The sequence below is a fragment of the Chinchilla lanigera genome, unplaced genomic scaffold (genome assembly GCF_000276665.1).
Source record: "Chinchilla lanigera isolate Chin_1 unplaced genomic scaffold, ChiLan1.0 scaffold00036, whole genome shotgun sequence".
Lineage (NCBI taxonomy): Eukaryota > Metazoa > Chordata > Mammalia > Rodentia > Chinchillidae > Chinchilla > Chinchilla lanigera.
In genome coordinates, this window is record NW_004955437.1 from 2,236,940 (window position 1) to 2,253,607 (window position 16,668).

The window sequence follows — 16,668 nt, forward strand, 5'->3', positions numbered from 1 at the left end:
TAAATCCACAAACACTTAGCCAACATCCTTGACGCACTAGCAGTACGCTAGCACCTGTAGCAGAGTAGGGGTGGATGGAAAGGGATACGATAGGGCCGAGACCCACGCAGAACCAGACCAGACCTTCTGACATGAGAGAAGTCTTTATCGGGGGGAGCGGCACGGCTGGCTGCCCAGCAGACTAGGACAGCAGCGAGCTGAGCAAAGCATGGGGTTTTTAAGCTTTTGGGGAGGGTGTCTTTGGGCCAGAACATTTTTCGCGAAGGGGTGTCCACGGGCCAAAAGAGCCCGAGCAGGACGGGTTGCTCGTGGGTCAGAACAGCCGAGCAGGGGGTGTCCATGGGTTAGAACAGCCCAAGCAGGAGGGGTGTCGTTCGTCAGAGTTGAACGTCTGGTTCTGCCAAGGTGGATGAGGGTAAGGTTGGCTTTTGTCTAGGGGAACTGGAGGGGAACAGGTGAAGAGGAAGGAGTTTTTATTAACTCCTTAATAAAAGAGCTTAAATCTCCCACAGGGGGTTTGCCTTGTGACTTATCAGAAAGGATGCCCCTGCTGCCGCTGCAGCCTGGGGTACAAGAGCTTCCGAAGGGGGAGGTGTGGGGAGACAGCCGTTCAGGCCCTCTCTATCACCTGATCTTGGCTTTGGGAGTGTGGTGGTGTCTGCCATGCTCTTTGGCCACCCAGTCCCAGCTAGTCGCTGGAGCCCCCAGTCACGCCTTATTTCCTGTCCCACCGCTGTGAGATTCTAACACCTGCTTTCTCAGGAGACTGTGGAGGGGTGTGTGATGGGTACAGCGGGCTGCTCATGGACTCCTCCCCTCTTCTCTAGTCTGCTTCCTTTCCTGCCGGGGGAGGCTGGGAAGCCATGACTACATTTCCCACACTCCCTTGGGCCCCTGACCTATCGAGTTTCAGCCAATTCCAGCACAAGAAACAGGTTTGGAACTGAGTTATGTGGGGAGGGAGGACAGGAGTGAGCTGCCCTTTTTTCTAGAGTCAGTCCTGGTCCTACAACTTCTGGGGCAGCTGAGGCAGGCGCTCCCTTGGCAGCCTGCTTCCCGGGTGTGGGGCTAGGAGCTGTTCTTGGCGGTTCTGCTAAGCTGTTCACTTGGGGCTTCCTTTTCAGTTCCCCGTTTTTTGGCCTAAAAGAAAGTCGTGGGATTGTTCACCTGCAGCTAAGAATCCTTCCACCGTGCCCGGCAGTGCCTGTCTTGATCCCTCCTCCCCTGGTCGAGGTCCATCTTGATGCCACAGCCCCTGGGCCGAGAGACTTCCTCAGCGCCATCGTGATGCTCAGTTGTCCCCTGGGAAGCTCGTGAACCCCCGCAGGGCGCATGTGCCACCCCTCCCTGTAGAGACAGGAGCGCGGCCAGGTGGGCTGTCCACCTGCGTCCTGACTCCATGCAGCACTCAGGGTTCTGGCCGGCGGAGCCCAGGCCTGCGCAGCCAGTTTAAGCAGAAAAGGAGTTCTTGCGGGATATTGGCTCCCGGACTCGTCAGAGGGCGAAGGAAACAAACACTCCTGGTTGAGCTTTGAGGAGCGATTCCTGAAAACTCCCTGCAGAACTCCAAGAGATCCTTTGCCTCCCTGGCAAAGGGAGAAACTGCGGAGGAGAGAGGCGTCCCCCGGCTGTTGGCTCCAAAGCCTCACTGTGTCTGCAAGTCAGGAAGCCACCTTCTGAGTAAGAGAGTCAAAGCCACAGCTGCTGGGGCTCCCTCTGCTCTGCCTTTCTGTTCCCTCAGTATGGGCGTCCGCATCTGCTCTCCTTCCCCTCACCACAGCGCCAAGCCCAGGTCCTGTGCAGTGCCTCTTACACTGGTGACACCCAGACACGTCTGGAAGCCTCTTCCACATCACTTTTAGGAACATCACCCAAGACATCAGCTGGCCAAGATGCCTGCCATCTAACCCCGGAGTTTTTTCCTGACCAATCGAAGGGAAGGAGTTGCCCAGGGCCACAGTGAGTTAATGGCAGAGCCAGGATTGGAACCCAGGTCTCCTGACCTACAGTGCAGTTGCCTCAGAAAGGTTAGGGTGCCTTTGGCTGCTTCCTCATCTTTTCTCTCATTCCAGCTTGCTACCGGGACCGTGCCCCTCTCAGTACTATCTGACCGTCCCCTAGAGACCCAACCCCTTGGACGTCCTTCCTGGGCCAGCTTGCTTGGCATGACACATGTGTGGTGATTGGACTTAGCCAAGGAAGCAGCCCTGTGTGGCCAGCTCTCCCCATCCTAGGCAACAAGGCCATCGAGAAGTGCCTGACTCATTGTCCCACACCAGCTAGAGGGGGACACAGCTTGGCTAGCAGCTGTCATGCCCCGCCCCACTGCTTCCCTCTGCTCCCCCTCGCCCCTCCAATGGACTGGGACACCTCACTTCAGTGTCCTCCCTGGCTACCAATCGGACAGCCTCCACTCCGACATGAGTACAGCCAGATAGGCAGCGTGGCACCCTTCCCCCACCCACGCTTGGGGGCGCCGGGTGAGGCTAAGGTGGGGAGGGAGAGACCGGCCCCCTCCCGACACACCCAGCACTCTCCGCAGCTCCCAGGCCGCCCTCGCTGACCCCGGCCCGCAGCTGCGGTTCGGGCAGCGCTCCCAGCCCTGCTCGGTGAGTCTGGGGGCTCCCTCCTGCGTGCGCCCCTGTGCCGCGCGCAGTGCTGTGAGGAGGACTCGCTCTGGTGCCCGTAATCCTGCTCCAGAGTCACTTCTCGTGGTGTCGGCTCCAAAAGTCCTGTAAACCTACTTGGGATTTTTACCCTGAGCCGTGTGGACAGAGCGGCTGTCCCAAAAGAAAGGGCAATAAACACCCAGAGCTGTTAGCAGCGAGGAGCTCCCGAGGCCAGCAGCCGGCAGGGTCGACCCACGGTGTCCAGCATGAGCTGGACAGTGACAGCTGCTTCCCTCCTGTCATCTGGTGACAGCAGGAGCAAAAGAACCCCAGGCTGATTGGCAAAGGGAGCAGGTAGGAGGTACAAAGTGATTTCCTCCTATGGCCTCAAAATACGGCAAGCCGTGAAGCTTGGGCCTGCAGTAACAAAGGTAAGCCTTCCAAGCCTCCCTGCACTGTGGAGGACTTTGCATGAGGATTTCTTTCCACGGTTCCCCATGCTGTTATCATTCGGGGTTGCTCTCCAACTGCAAAGATGGTTCCTAGAGTTCTGGGGTCTCTGTGGTTCCAGGTTTTGTTCTGCAGGGAAGAGGGTTTTAGTCCCAGCATTCCTAGTCAGTGTCCTGAGACACACACTGATGGACAGATCCAGGTCACATGACTGCTGATCCCGGCACTGTACCCTATGTTCAGTGCACCAGTTTGCTAGAGGAGGAGGAAACCTGGGGAGAGACTAAAGTATTCTGAGAGACTGCACAGCTCCCGTTTGTAGGTTCCCCTAACACCATGGAGTCTTGAGAGAAGAGTGCCTTTATCATGCAAAACCCCTTCTCCAGTGCAGGGACTGGATTGATCGATCGATCAGCAGGCCTGACCACTTCACAGACACTGGTTCCCACCACGACCCAGCCACACTTCTGCCAGCTGTGGGAAGCTGCTGCCAGGAGCATCACCTCTGCTCCATGTCCTGGGCGCTGAGACTGCAGTCCAGTGTGCTGGGCTCCGGGAGTGTGTTCTTACTCCATCTGGGCCTTTGTGTCGGGTATGGTCCTTTGCCAGGAATGTCCTTGCCCCCTTCCTTCCCTCCGCTAAGCATCCACATCTGCCAGTACCTTCTTAAGCCCTCATCACCCTCCGTACACTACACTACACTATGCCCTGGCCACTTCCCCTCCAGAGCAGCAGCTTGAGCCGAGGGTGTGGTTCCAAGGTCTTAAACCTCCTTGCCTCTGACACAGTCCTGGGACTTGGGCCTTCCAGCAGGGAAGGATTGCATGCACTGTTGCACAGTGAACTCTCCCTCCCTGCTCTGAAGGGCCCCCACCAGGGTCTGTAGGGGGCAGCTGAAGCAGAAGATTGATCACATGTGCGTCCTAGAGCAAGGCCAACCCTTAGAAGAGGGAGCACCTGAGGTGAGCCAGGTGAGCAAGTTTTTTCAGCCCCGAGAACATGAGGCACCCAAGGCAAGCTAGGTGAACAAGTTGTTAGGCAGAGGGGTTTCACGGGACATCAACCTGCCTAGTGTACAAATAAACAGGCTGCAGTTGTTGGGCGGCTTCATTTCTCCAGCCAAGAGAGAGGGTTCCACCTGACCTCAGCTTTCTGCATTTTGACTCCTGCCTTCATTTCTTCACAGTCCTTCCTGTGGGAGTTTCTCAAGTGCTGCACTGGACATGGCAAGAGTCCCTGACAGCAATGGGGTAAAGTTTCCAAGGAGAGAAAGGACTTGAGTGCACTGCTTGTTTGCGGACTATTGATGATCTGGATCTAAATGTCCCCCAGAAGTCTCATGTGTTCAAAGGTAGGGCTTTCAGAAGGTGATTAGATCATGGAGTGCTATACTCATCAGTGGAGGAATCCATTAAGAGTTCATAGCTGACTGTGCTGTTAGGAGGAGGGACCCGGCTTGGTGGGGGTCATTGGGCATGTGTCCCCCCCCCCCTTGGCTCTCTCCCTCTGGCTCTTGCTTTATCTCTGCTTCCTGGCTGCCATGCACTGAGCAACTTTCATCTACTAGGCTCTTTTGTCATGTTGGAGCCAGCTAACCATGGACTGAACCCCCTGAAGCCATGATGCAAATAAATCTTTCCTTAAAGTTATGGGTGTCAGGCATTTTGTCCCAGCAACAGGAAGGCTGACTAAAACACGGGCTTAATGAGCACAAAACCAAGTCCCTGAACCAGAGACCACAGAAGACACAAATTCTCAGTCTCTGCTGGTCTGTGTACATTGACGTGTGCGGTTCACCCTGGTCCCATCTCCGTACCTCACTCAGTCCCTATCCTTTGTGAACACACCTGGAATCAGAAGTTGACAGTGATGACAGGGTTAAACATTCCTGCTCCCGTCACCACCACTTCAGAACCTGCTGTGGGGAAGATTCGGACAACTATGGGCAGCAACTAGCAGCTTTCAAGTCATTTTTAAAGATGAATATCACACAGGGCTCACCTATCCATGCACATACCTTAACAAAGGTTCATAGAAACTGTACCTGCTTGTTGTATACTTGCATTCTGCCTGAGAGATATATACTATATGCAATAGTATATTATAAATATATATATATAAATTATAGATAGACAGATAGATAGATAGTCATGCTGGTCGCAGCCCATGAAATTGATTTCACTACCCACCAAGGGTAGTGTGCTGTTTGCAAAGCAGCATCTAGGAGCAGCTCCCGACTCCGTGGTCACGGAGGGGTGACTGTGAGCAGCCAGCGATCCTGGGTGCTTGGTGGAGAAATGGGGCCGAGGTGACAGAGGAGACAGAGCGTGCCTCCCTAAGGGGAAACAAACGATTCTTACAAAGCCATTGACAAATGAAGTCCTGACAGGCCGTGGGCTGCCTCGTGAAAAGGGACTAGCGTGCTTTGCTCCAGTTTGGGGTAGCAGCTTTGCCATCACCGAGAGAGAACTTCCCAGACCTTCCCCACCCCGTTCCTCTCCTCCTCATTCCCCTCACCTCCTTCTTGTTTTCTTTCCCTCCATTTTTCTCTACCTGTTTGGCCTTGGTGAGGGCGCTAGGCAACCGTGGGACCTGGGCCACCTTCCTGTCTACACAGTGTCCCTCCCTGGCCCGTGGCCTCGGCTGAGTCCCAGCCCTTCTGTAGGCACTAGGGTGCTGGACCATGCTGTTCCTGTAGGCTCTGAGAGGGCCCAGGGGGCTGGTGCCAGAGGCCCCGGACAGCTGCCCACTGGGGCAGGCTCACTAATCACAGGGGTAGGGCACATGTCGGTTCTTAATGCTTTCTGCAGCACAGCCCACCCCAAGCATATAATTTTCATCAAATGATAGCAACATTTAGCTTCAGCAATGGAAATGTCAACTTTAATTATTTTCAAGGAGTCTTGATGGCTCTGGGAATAAATCAATATAAATAATGATTTCATAAACTCTGAATCATGCTCCTAATAGCATTGTATCTATAATTTTAATATGCAAAACAATTTTTCTTCACAAGTTAGCAATTAATTGTTGTCAAGTGCTTCTTTTTTCTGTTCCCTTTTGCTGTCAGCTTGGTGCTGGGGCCGGGTAAGGGCACATGGGCACCAAGGCCATGTCCCTGACTCAGTCGACATTCTAGCTCTACTGCCTTAAGGGTCCAGGTCGGTATAATTGTCTCTTCCCCATAAAACTGTCCCCGTACTCTCAAAGCCACATAACACCCACTCACCCCTGGCCTACCATCTCCCAGATGCCTGCCCTGGCCACCATGCCGGCAGGGACAGATCTCTCCTCACCTATGTGGCATTCCCCAACTTCTATCCAGACTCCCTGGACAGAGAGCAAGACAGGTGGGGGGGGCACGGTGAGCTGGGAACATGTCCGTGGCACGCCACTCACCATCTGTGGGCCTGGATGGCTGACAGGTGACAGTGCCAAGGGTCGACTCCTGAGCAAAGCTTTTATTTGGAACTCACAGAGAATGACTCTGGTGGATGTGAGCTGAAACCAAATTGATTAAAAAACACCAGGTAACAGGGACAGCTTGAAGTTCTGCTGCTTTTGGACATGCGGCTGGCAGTCCCTCAGAGTCCCCAGTTCCTACGGCGGCACAGCAGACAGGGCTGCACAGCGGGAAGCTCCTGGATGCTGCTGTCCGAACAGCTGCCTTTGGAAAGTGGTACAGCCACAGCCATGGCCACTGCTGCCACCCAAAGGGAGGCGTCCCCCACCGCCGTGCCCCGAGTGGGGACTGCACTATGCGCCCTTGTCAGCGCAGTGGAGGTTGTGCTACTTTAGCTTTCCTGCTTACTATGGGGTGGGGAGGATGAGAACCTCAGGTGCTACAAACCCAGAAGAAGGGTCAGGCCCCTGGGCCCACAGGCTCCCGCTGTCAAACAGCTGAGGCTCCCACAGCCGTTGTTTGAGGGGACGTTTTCTACATCGCCAGCCACACAGGTGCGGCCCGAGCACCTGCCCCTCCAGCCTGACCCCTGCCCTGAGCCTGCGGTGCCAAGGAATCTGCAGGAAGAACGCACAGAAGAGTCCAACACCAGCATCGTCTGGTTCCACGACAGTCACATCTCTCAGTGTGAACAGATCATTGCATTCTGGGCTCAGCAGCTGGTCTCAGGGGATGACAGCCAATGGCCCGTCATGCCGGCTGTGGCCCGTGTGGGTGCCCGCCTCCGCAGGCTGGCCTTGGTGGTGACTCTGACTGACCGCATCTTTCCACTCACATAGACGCAGGGGCCTCCCTCGGTCACCGCACATCTGGGCGGAAATCAGAACTTGCAGTCTTTGAATTCATTCACAAGACGGTCTGAAAGCTCAGGTCCGCTGATTTAAGGAAACCTTGTTTCTCCTTGCGAGGCGCAGAGGCTCACGTGGGATTCGTGCTGGGAGGGTGTGCAACCCCCTGAGTCCCTTTCTGGGATTGTGCTCAGAAGACGGCTGAAGAGTCGGAGCCAGCGGGCACGCGGGCGGCCACACACCCTGTGTGTGTTCCTCGGAGGGGCTCACTGAAAAGAATCGTCTCATTTTCCCTTCATGCACAAAGGGAGATGTGAACGCTCTTTCTGACTGTGTTCCTTCGAACAAAGACAAGATACAAGGATTGACGCTGGAGAACAGCCCATTTGGGTACAGTGCCCAGGGAGACCAAGTGACGCCATTCCTGAGCAAGCCCTTCAGAGGTTACCTGGAGCCCACAGCGCCTGCCCCACGGGGCGTCCAGCAGATAGGTGGGGCGGGGCTTCGGCTCCACTTTCCCCAGCAGTTCCCCTCCTAGCCAGTGCCCAGCTCTACCTCCATGGCTCCAGTCCAGCTCTCCTCTGCCTGCCAGGCCTCACCACACCCTCCTGCAGACCTGAGAGCCCTCGACCATCAGGGACGACGGAGTTGGGCTGTAGCCTGGAGTGCAGGGCCTGGACTGCCTGCTGCCACAGAGGGACAGCGGCAGAGGGGCAGCAGGTGGGGAGCGCAGTGGGAGTGACTGAGGACGGAGGGGGGGGCACAGTGGCACTGGAAAGCAGGCGCTAAGGGCTCCGAGCGCTGGCCTCAGAAGCTCCCCAGGGTGGGCACACGGGTGCAGGACAGGGCTGACTGGCCCTGGGGACAAGCCCCGCCTCCCACCCGCCTCCCCTGTGCAGGGGGAGCTGTGTGACGGCCATGTGGTCCTGCCAGGGCCGGTGCTCCTGTTTACTAGTCACGGCCTGCAGGAGCAGCAGCGTGGGGGGCCATGCAGAGGTCTGGCAGATGCCTCAAAGCAGCTGGCCAGTCCTCCAAGGACAGAACGGCTTTCCTCTCTCCTGCCGGCACCCGCGCTGGCCCTCGGGGGAGGTTTCTGGCTCCCTAGTGCTCCAGGGCTGTGTGCAAGGTGAGCCCCACTTGGCCAGGTGGGGGGACAGGTGCAGGTGTGAATACAAACTCTCTCTCATGCCTGCTTGCCAAGGGATCTTCCAGGAGGAACCCCAGGCCTCCGTCTGCCCTCTGTGGAGGATGGGTGAGACAGGGGAGCGAGGACCCCGCCACACCTTTCCAGCGTGCTGCCCCCAGGGATCCCCACCGCTACCTTCACTTGAAAGCCTGTAACATGGGACTCCTCGCTCCAGCAGCCCCACTCCCAGCCAAGAGGCCCCAAGCAGCAGGAATGGAGTGCCCTCTCTGCTCTGCAGCTTTTCGGCGCCCGTGGGCCTGCTGCGCATGCCCTGGGTACTTCAGTACACCGTCTGTGAGCACTCGGCCAGGCAGACCCGAGGTAGATAGATGGGTGCTGTGGCGCCGCCCCCTCTGCCAGGGCTGCTGCAGGCCGGCCCTCCCCTCCTGGGCATTTATTGTCTGGGCAGTGGCCGTGGGTCTGGGATCCGAGCTGCAGCAGAGCCTCCCAGGCTGTGCCTCTGCCTCCACCCCCACCCCCAGCCCCCCGCCCCTGTGCCCCCAGGCCCTGATTGCACCCTCTTTTCCCCCAAGGCCTCCCACTGGCCCTGGAAACTATGCCCTTGCGATTCTAAGGGCTTTGTTCTTAGGGCTGCAGTGGCCTCTTGCCTGTCCCTGGCACCCTGCCTATTGACAGTGGCAGATGCTGGCTCTGCCACCAGCTTGGGGAATCCACCTGTTCTGCCTGGTTGGGATTCATTGCCCTGGGTGCCCCTCATTGGTAGTCTGTGCCGGGGCCCTGGGTTCGCTCCAAGCTGGGGAGGCCCCTTACTGCCTTCATGACCTCCAGCAAGAAGCCCCAAATCTGTAAAATGAAGGGAAATGTTCCCTTGATTCTTCCCAGCTTCAACATGTGTTTGTGTGATGATGCTGGAGCATCTACCCGCCATTTCCTTTGCTGATAGGAGGGGGAGAGTAACCAGTCCACGGAGACGTCAAGTGTTGAGTGTAGAAAGCACGCCTTCTCCCTTTTCTAGGGTGAGTAGTTATCCACCCTTTAAAGGAAGAGCTGGGCCTATCTGAGGGGTGCCACCAAAATGTGACACACTTCCACCTGGACTTGGGCTCCAGTGCCCTCCTGGCCCCACCTACCCTCCCTCCAGGGAAAAAGGAGGTGCTCATCTTTAGGGGACCCATCCTTGGGGAAGGTCCTCAAAGATACCTGGAGATCGTCCAGGGCTCTAGTGACCAGGACACAGCTCTGGCCTTCCAGGGGGTGGACGTGGGGTCTGAACAGTGCTGGACTCTTGGGACAGGAAAATAGCCACTGGAGGAAGGCAAGATGGGCACAGCGCACCCCCATTTCCTAACAGGCCACGGGACGAGGAGGAAGGGGTGGCAGGCAAGAAGCCCGGGAGCAAGGTGGCAGCATCTGCACGACACAGTCCAGGGTCCCGTGAGACACTTCAGGAGACGCAATGACAGATGGGGAGAGAATGTGCCCAGTAGGGGAGGCTTCCCCCATTCATGTCCAGGATGCAAAGGCCAGAGATCCAGTCCTGAGCCCTTGGGGGAGGAGCAGGGAGGAGCGGGCTGCTTCCCACACACCAATCACCATGCTCTGTGCTCTGCAAGGCTGAGAAGAGACCAAAGGATGGGCAGGATCTGGGGCCCCTGGGGGTGGGATGCGTTCTGAGCAGATGTGGCCAGGCTGGCCCAGGAGGGGAAGTCGGGAGGACCGCCCAGGTCTGAAGCTTTCCCAACACGCCCTCTACAGGAGGTTGGCTTGCCCACGGGCACCCTCCCCAGTCCCCACCCCATGGCCCAGCCCACGGCTGCAAGCTGCCTGTGTCAGACCTGCAGACCTCAGCAGAGCTGGGAAGGCCCTCTAGGCAGGAGGACTGGAGCCCCCTGCCCCGCCTCTGTCTCTGTCTTCCAAATATCAGCCCTGGAGCCCAGAAGGAGCAGAGACTGAACGCATCGCCCTGTGCTTGCCTGGCGCGCAGCTCTGGCTGCCAGTCAGGGTTAGCTAAGTGGGGAGGTCCGAGTTCACACACAGGGCTCAAGGACTTCGTTATCAGCAATCCCACACGGACATAAGACCTTGTGCTGCTCAGAAGGCTTTGCCCACACCCTCAACAGGCAGTGCCCAGCCCGGGGCACTTGCCAAGGTAGGAAATTTATCTCCGTTTTACAGCCATAGAGGAAGAGGCCTCTGAGACCCTTGCTCCCACGTTGGGAGCGTGGGGAATGGGGGTCCAGCTCAGAAGTGGGGACCCTGCCAGTGCCCCTCAGTTCCCTTCTTTTTACACCTTCCCGGCCTGGGTCTTTTTGGCTCCCTGTATACTCGTAACTGAGCAGCTGAGGAAAGTGTTGGCCTTCATGGGCACCCAGAGAGCACGTGGGCAACCAAAGGCTCCAGAGTGCTCACAGTGAGGGCCCCACACGGTGCGGACGTGGCGTCAGAGGAGGAGGGGCCCCGAGGCTGAGGCGCTGCTGGGCTCTTCCCAACCTCTTCTCTATGCCATCGACTCATTTTCTGCTCGGAGTGAAGATAAATCACTCAGCTCCGGAAACCCACACTTAGCGCTTCGCTCTTTCCGTGGGGTGGGGGCGCCTCCCGACGGAGCGTGTGCCTCGCAGATGGCGCGCCATATGCCTCCTTCCCTCACGCCATCACCTTGCAAGCAGATTCTGTCAGGTTTCAGGAGTAAAAGCTTAATTAACAAGTGGTGTGTACAATTATGTACTTAATTATCTACCGCTTTTGTTTTTCTGTTGCTTTTTTGTTTTATAAGTTTGGCAACAATGATAGGCAACTGTTTCCTCACGCGATCTCTGTGCCTTTGTTTGTGTGTTTGTTTTCTGCCATTTGGAGACCACCGCGGGGCTCTGGGGTGGAAATCCCCGCTTTTGGCCCGCCTAGGACGGACATGCTCAGCGTGGGGCCATCCCAACTCACTGATCAAAATCCCCGGGCAGCAACGCGGCAGGCACCTGCGCTTTTAGGAAGAGTTGTGGTGGTGTCTGCATGTGGACCAGGTGTCTGGACACCAGTTGGCTCTGGGGAGGTTCACCGGAGCCTGAAGAAACGCCAGAATGGCAGCCACATTGTGGAGCACCATGCTCAGCCCTTTGGCTGGGCCGTGCACACTCCAATGACCACAGCAGGCCCCTAGCACCCCTGTTGTTGCAGCGGTCCTTGGGGCTCAGCTTCCCCTAGCTCTTTGGCAGTCTAGATTTATACCAAAATACACAACAGTGGCCAAAGTAACACTTAGATCAGTTATTTATACCAAGAGCGACGAGGTGCGCTTGCCCCAGAATCCTGCTCACTTGGACTTACTGTCCACTCCCCTAAACACAGCCTGAACCAAAGTGCAGTCATCTTAGGCTTCGCTTTTCCCTACATCAGGGCCTCCACGTTGCTGGCAGGCAGCTGGAGACCCCTCTTCTCGCTCTTTCTCCCCCTACTATGCTGTGGAGCTGGGGGGATGTCTGCACCGGGGTGGTAAGGAGGCTCTGGGGCCGAGGGGCCGGCCTGCAGCTGGGTGAAGACGGGCCATCTTAGAGAGCAGAATTACACAAGGCAGAATTGTAGAAACACAGAAGCAGCCAACCAGCAGGAATTTTCTGGGCTGAAGCCAGGCCTGGGATTCGTGGTTTAGAAAAAAAGCATTTAAATACACCCAGAGGGCTTCCTCTTCCACACCGCCCGACTGAGCATCGGGGAGCAGTCTAGCGTGGTCATCTTCTATGGGCACCGGTGCAGGCAAGCCTTTTGCCGTAGACACCTTCCTCTGAGCTAACACCTCAGTTAGCACCACATGCGGAGAGCGGGGCCCACAGCAGACAGAGAGGAGGCCTGTCATCATGGAGGTGGCCTATCTGGGCTCCTGAGGGCCTGCTTCTCAGGCATTCTCCCCACCGTGCCTGTGGATATTGGCAGAGGCTGGATGCAAGCTGGAGAGAGAAGGAGGAAGAACTGTAGAATCAGGATGTCTGGGTGTCCCTTCCTCCTTCCAACTCCAAGAGAGGTCAGGCAGCCGCTGCCCTGCAGTGCAGGCGGGCGGGGTGTGCGAGCCGCGGGGGCACGGTGAGGGCTTTGCCCCTGTCCATTTCCACTGCAATTCTGTGCGCGGAGGGACACGTCCTCTTGGCTCCAGAGGGCTTGTGCCTAGAAAGATGGCGGAGGCCGGGCTGGGCCCGAACTGGCTTCCTGGTGTACAATCGCCAGGGCCCAGAATGAGGGCTGGGCCAGTAGGAATTGGCCACACTGATGAAACTGGAATAGACACAGCAAGTGTTGGGTGGCTGTCCTGTACCACAGAGAGAGAGGAGAAGGCGCTGCCGTCCTCTGTGGAAGATCACGTCCAGCTGAGAGGCCTGGGGTGAAGGCGTGGGGTCGGACTAGCGGACTCTGCCGCAGGTGGTCTGGGACGTGCCCGGAGCCTGTGGTGCTGTGGCAGCGGGAGTCGGAAAGTGAGAAGACACACTGGCAAGAAGAGCTGGAGACTTAGGGCGGCATGCACAGGAGGACGGGCGAGGCCTGCACGGCGCTGCCAAGGGGCACCGGCTGCCCTCATGCCCACCCCACCTTCGACCTAGCGCTTCAGGTCGCCCCCTGCAATTTCCATTTCCATTTCCTACTTGAAGATTCCCAGAAGAAAGGCGGAAACCCAGCGAGGCAGGAGGAGGAAGAGGCCCCTGAGACCAGACCTGGGCCAGCTTCGAGGGCCGAGTAATTTGAGGACCCGTGGGGGGCTCATCACTGTGAGCTGGAGCTCTTCTGTAAGAAGCTGCCAAAGCTCCTGGGGGGCCCCAGTCGGAGGAGGAAAAGGCGACCGACGCCTCACTCCCCTCGGCGGGGGCGGGGCAGGGAGCGAGAAGGTGGCGACTGTGGGAGCCGGAGGAATAGGAGGAATAGGGGGCTCCCCTCACTGTGCTGGGTCGCTCTGCGTCCGGACACTTCTGCTGCTGGGCCAGGAGCCCCGCATCTGAGGCTCACGACAACTCACACCCATCTTAGCGTGGAGCAACCCACCCAGGGCTCCCTTGACAAGAGGAAAGATTGCCTGAGTTCGAGATCGGGAAATACAAGGACGCTGGAAAGCAGACCCAAGCACGTCTGCTTCTGTGACCAGGGAGATGGCCCTTCTGCCCCGCCTCCGCCCAGGTCCTGCCGCCACGACAACTCAGGAGAAAGCTGTGGCCTCGTCGGGCACACCCCAGTCTCATCCTGCTGGGGGCGGGGAGGCAGGGGGAGGAAGCCACACCACCAGGGTTAAGGTGCCCTTTACAGTGGTCATAGAGCCCCCTGCCCTCTCGCCCTTTGGGTCATTCTGCAGAGGGACCGCGCCCAATGGGTCCCAGCTGGGTGCTTCCTGGGTGCTGTGGGTGCTGCCGAGGCAGCGGGGGACAACCAGGGACAATGCGGGGACTGCAGTGCTCAGCACAGAGGCAGAGGAAAGGACGTGGTCACTTTCAGAGGTGCAGCTCCACTGCTTCCAGACTGGGGAGGTGACTGTGGTATCTCAGTGCCATGTTTAGGCCTGGTGCTGGGGACAGGAAGCCCCGCTGTCTTCTCCCTCCTGTGGGTTGTGGGTGCTGGTCAATTGGGTTCCATCACACAGGCTGGCGCCTGCAGCCCCAACACCCCGAGGACACTTGGACCCTCACATCTAAGCCACTGCCCTGAGCGGGGTCCATGGCAATCCTGGGGCACTGCTGAGGAGGAAGGGACGGCAGGGAGCACAGTTGTCAGGAGATCAAAATGGTCACCTGGCTGCTCCCTTCCCCTGCCCAGGACTGGCTCTGCCACAGGGACCTGGCAGTTGCTCGTGAAGACTTGTCTGGCCTCCTTGGCCAAACCGCATTCCCTCGGCTGGTCATCCGCCTCGTGCGATCACAGCCGGCCGCCCCCATATTCCCCGCTACTCTCACTCAAGCTCCCTCCGCCCTCGTCCGGAGAGGCTGGGCCGCTCTATGCCAAGGTTGTCCACGATAGACCACATGTGAGCGGCCAGGGTACGGCACCCCCTTCCCTCTGACCACCACAGAAACTGCTTCCCATTCTGTCATTCCAGATGGCTCCACTCTGCCCTGCAGGAGCCCGAGGGCCACCATCCCAGTGGTGCCATCACTCGCATCCTGCGGATCCTCCCCTGCAGGTGATGGGGCAGGTGGGGTGAGGGCTGGGGGGCCTGGCCTGGGCAGGAGGGGTGAGGAGCAGGCTTCCAGGGCCTGGGCGCTAGCGTTGGGCCGGTGGGACACGTAGTAGAACACAGGGCCTCTTGTGAACACCTGGCTTCCCGTCCCTTGCTGTCCAGGTGCAGAGCCATTGGGTTTTTGAGCAGTTTTAGGGGACAGCTACCAACAGGTGAAAGTTCAAGTACAGAGGCTGCGGGCAGTGCCCCCAAGAGAGGGCTCCGTCCCAGGAGGCACAGTCAAATCTCAGCGAGACCATGCAAGGCCAGGGGAGGCCCCTGGAGCGGAAAGGGCAGGCGAGGTCTGGAGCTAGAGGCCACCGGGCAAAGGCCAAGTCCAGGGTGAAGAAGCTGCTGCCTTTCGGGCTGCCTGCCCCAGCCTGCCCTTGGCTGCTCTTTGCCTTTGCAATTAGACGGTTCCAAAGCCCCTTCCCAAGGTATTTTGTGCCTCTTAACCACAGACGAAGAACAAGGGGAAAGGTTGCTCTTCCCAGGTGGGCTCATGGTCTACAAGGTTTTGAAACTGAGTAAAAGCACTCTGGAATCAATGAATGTCTCAGGGCCACATGGTGCCCTGGGTCCACCAAGGGCAGCCATGGGGGCCACAGCCAGATGGTGGAAGGGCCTGAAGGACTCCATGCGGTCCTTTCAAGTAATTCTCTTTCAGCTTCCCATCGGATCTCTATCCCGATTCCAGGCACCTCCCCCAGGGCTGCACAGAGGCCACTGTCCCCACTCCCAGCGGAGCGTGGCCTGCTGGCCCCAGGCGGCACACAGCATGTCAGCAGAAAGGCTGCTCGGCTAGAGAGATCGATAGGTGGATAGAAACGTCAGCCTGAACGCCAACAGCGGGAGGCAGAGGTTTGGGGAGGAACGGAGTCCGGCTGCCCCGCTGGGGACAGCGGCTCCCGGGAGCGCCTGGCCGACACGGCACACACTGTCAGCACGGGAGGAAGGGTTGTGAATGGGGTCCTGCTAATGAAGACCCGCTAGGCAGCTCTAGCCTAGGCGGGATGTGGCCTTCATTCTGGGCTGCATATCTGCACCTCCCAGGTCAGTCAGTGGCCGGGATGCCCGGCCACCCCTCCTCGGGCTGCGTGGGTCCTGTGAGGATGGCAGCCAAGCCGCCCTCACCAAAGCACCCAGCAAACACCTGGGGACCAACTGCCTCAGCTAAAACGCACCAAAGCCGACCAGGAGAAGCAGGAACTGGAAGCCCTGGACAGGGTGGAGCTCGGAAGTCTCCGAGGTCTGACTCTCCACGTGGAAGGGCACAGCGAGAACCGACTCTGGCTTGAATAAGCCGCGGCAGGTCCATGAAGGTGTCCTTTCTGGGGGTCACAGTCCGCTGAGGAACATCTGTTTAGGTCTCTTTTGGAGAACTTTGGGGACAGAGAGAATACCACACAACCTGGCAGGATCCCAAAGAGCCAGGTTGGCAGGGGCTTGGGGCAGCATTTTTCTGTATTCTAGCCTGAAGAAATCTGACTGCCTTTGGGAGAGTTTGAAAAAGTATGGCCAAGCCAACAAGGTGGTCTGGAATTTCTCTGAGACACAGCAGCTCTGCAGAGGTGTGGACAGCAGGGCTGCAGGGCGGGAGAAGAGAGCTGTGAGCACCTACGGCGCTGCTTAACGTGGCGGCAAGAGCTTTTCCAAACAGGCCACCACACTGCTGATCTTTATTCCTCTGGGAAGTTCCCCCCAAGTTCTTGGGTAAGTCAGAACTTGCTAACTTATGTCAACTCATTTAGGAGCAGCAGCTTTTTGGCTGCAAGAGTGTCCAAGAGCAAGAATTGGGAGGAGAAGTGATTCTTGGAAATTGATTGGGTAGGGCTGGAGGCCCAGGGAGAAGGAAGGGTGGGTGGAGCCAGGGACGGCTGTTGCCCAAGACCCTGGTGGCGGCATCCACACCCTGACAAAATCACCCTGAAAAATCTGTGTTCTGGGCTGATAAGATTTGTGCCGTTGAGAACCAACTGATTTTAGGGGTTCTCTGGGTTATACCAAGGGGCACAGCCAGACGGGAG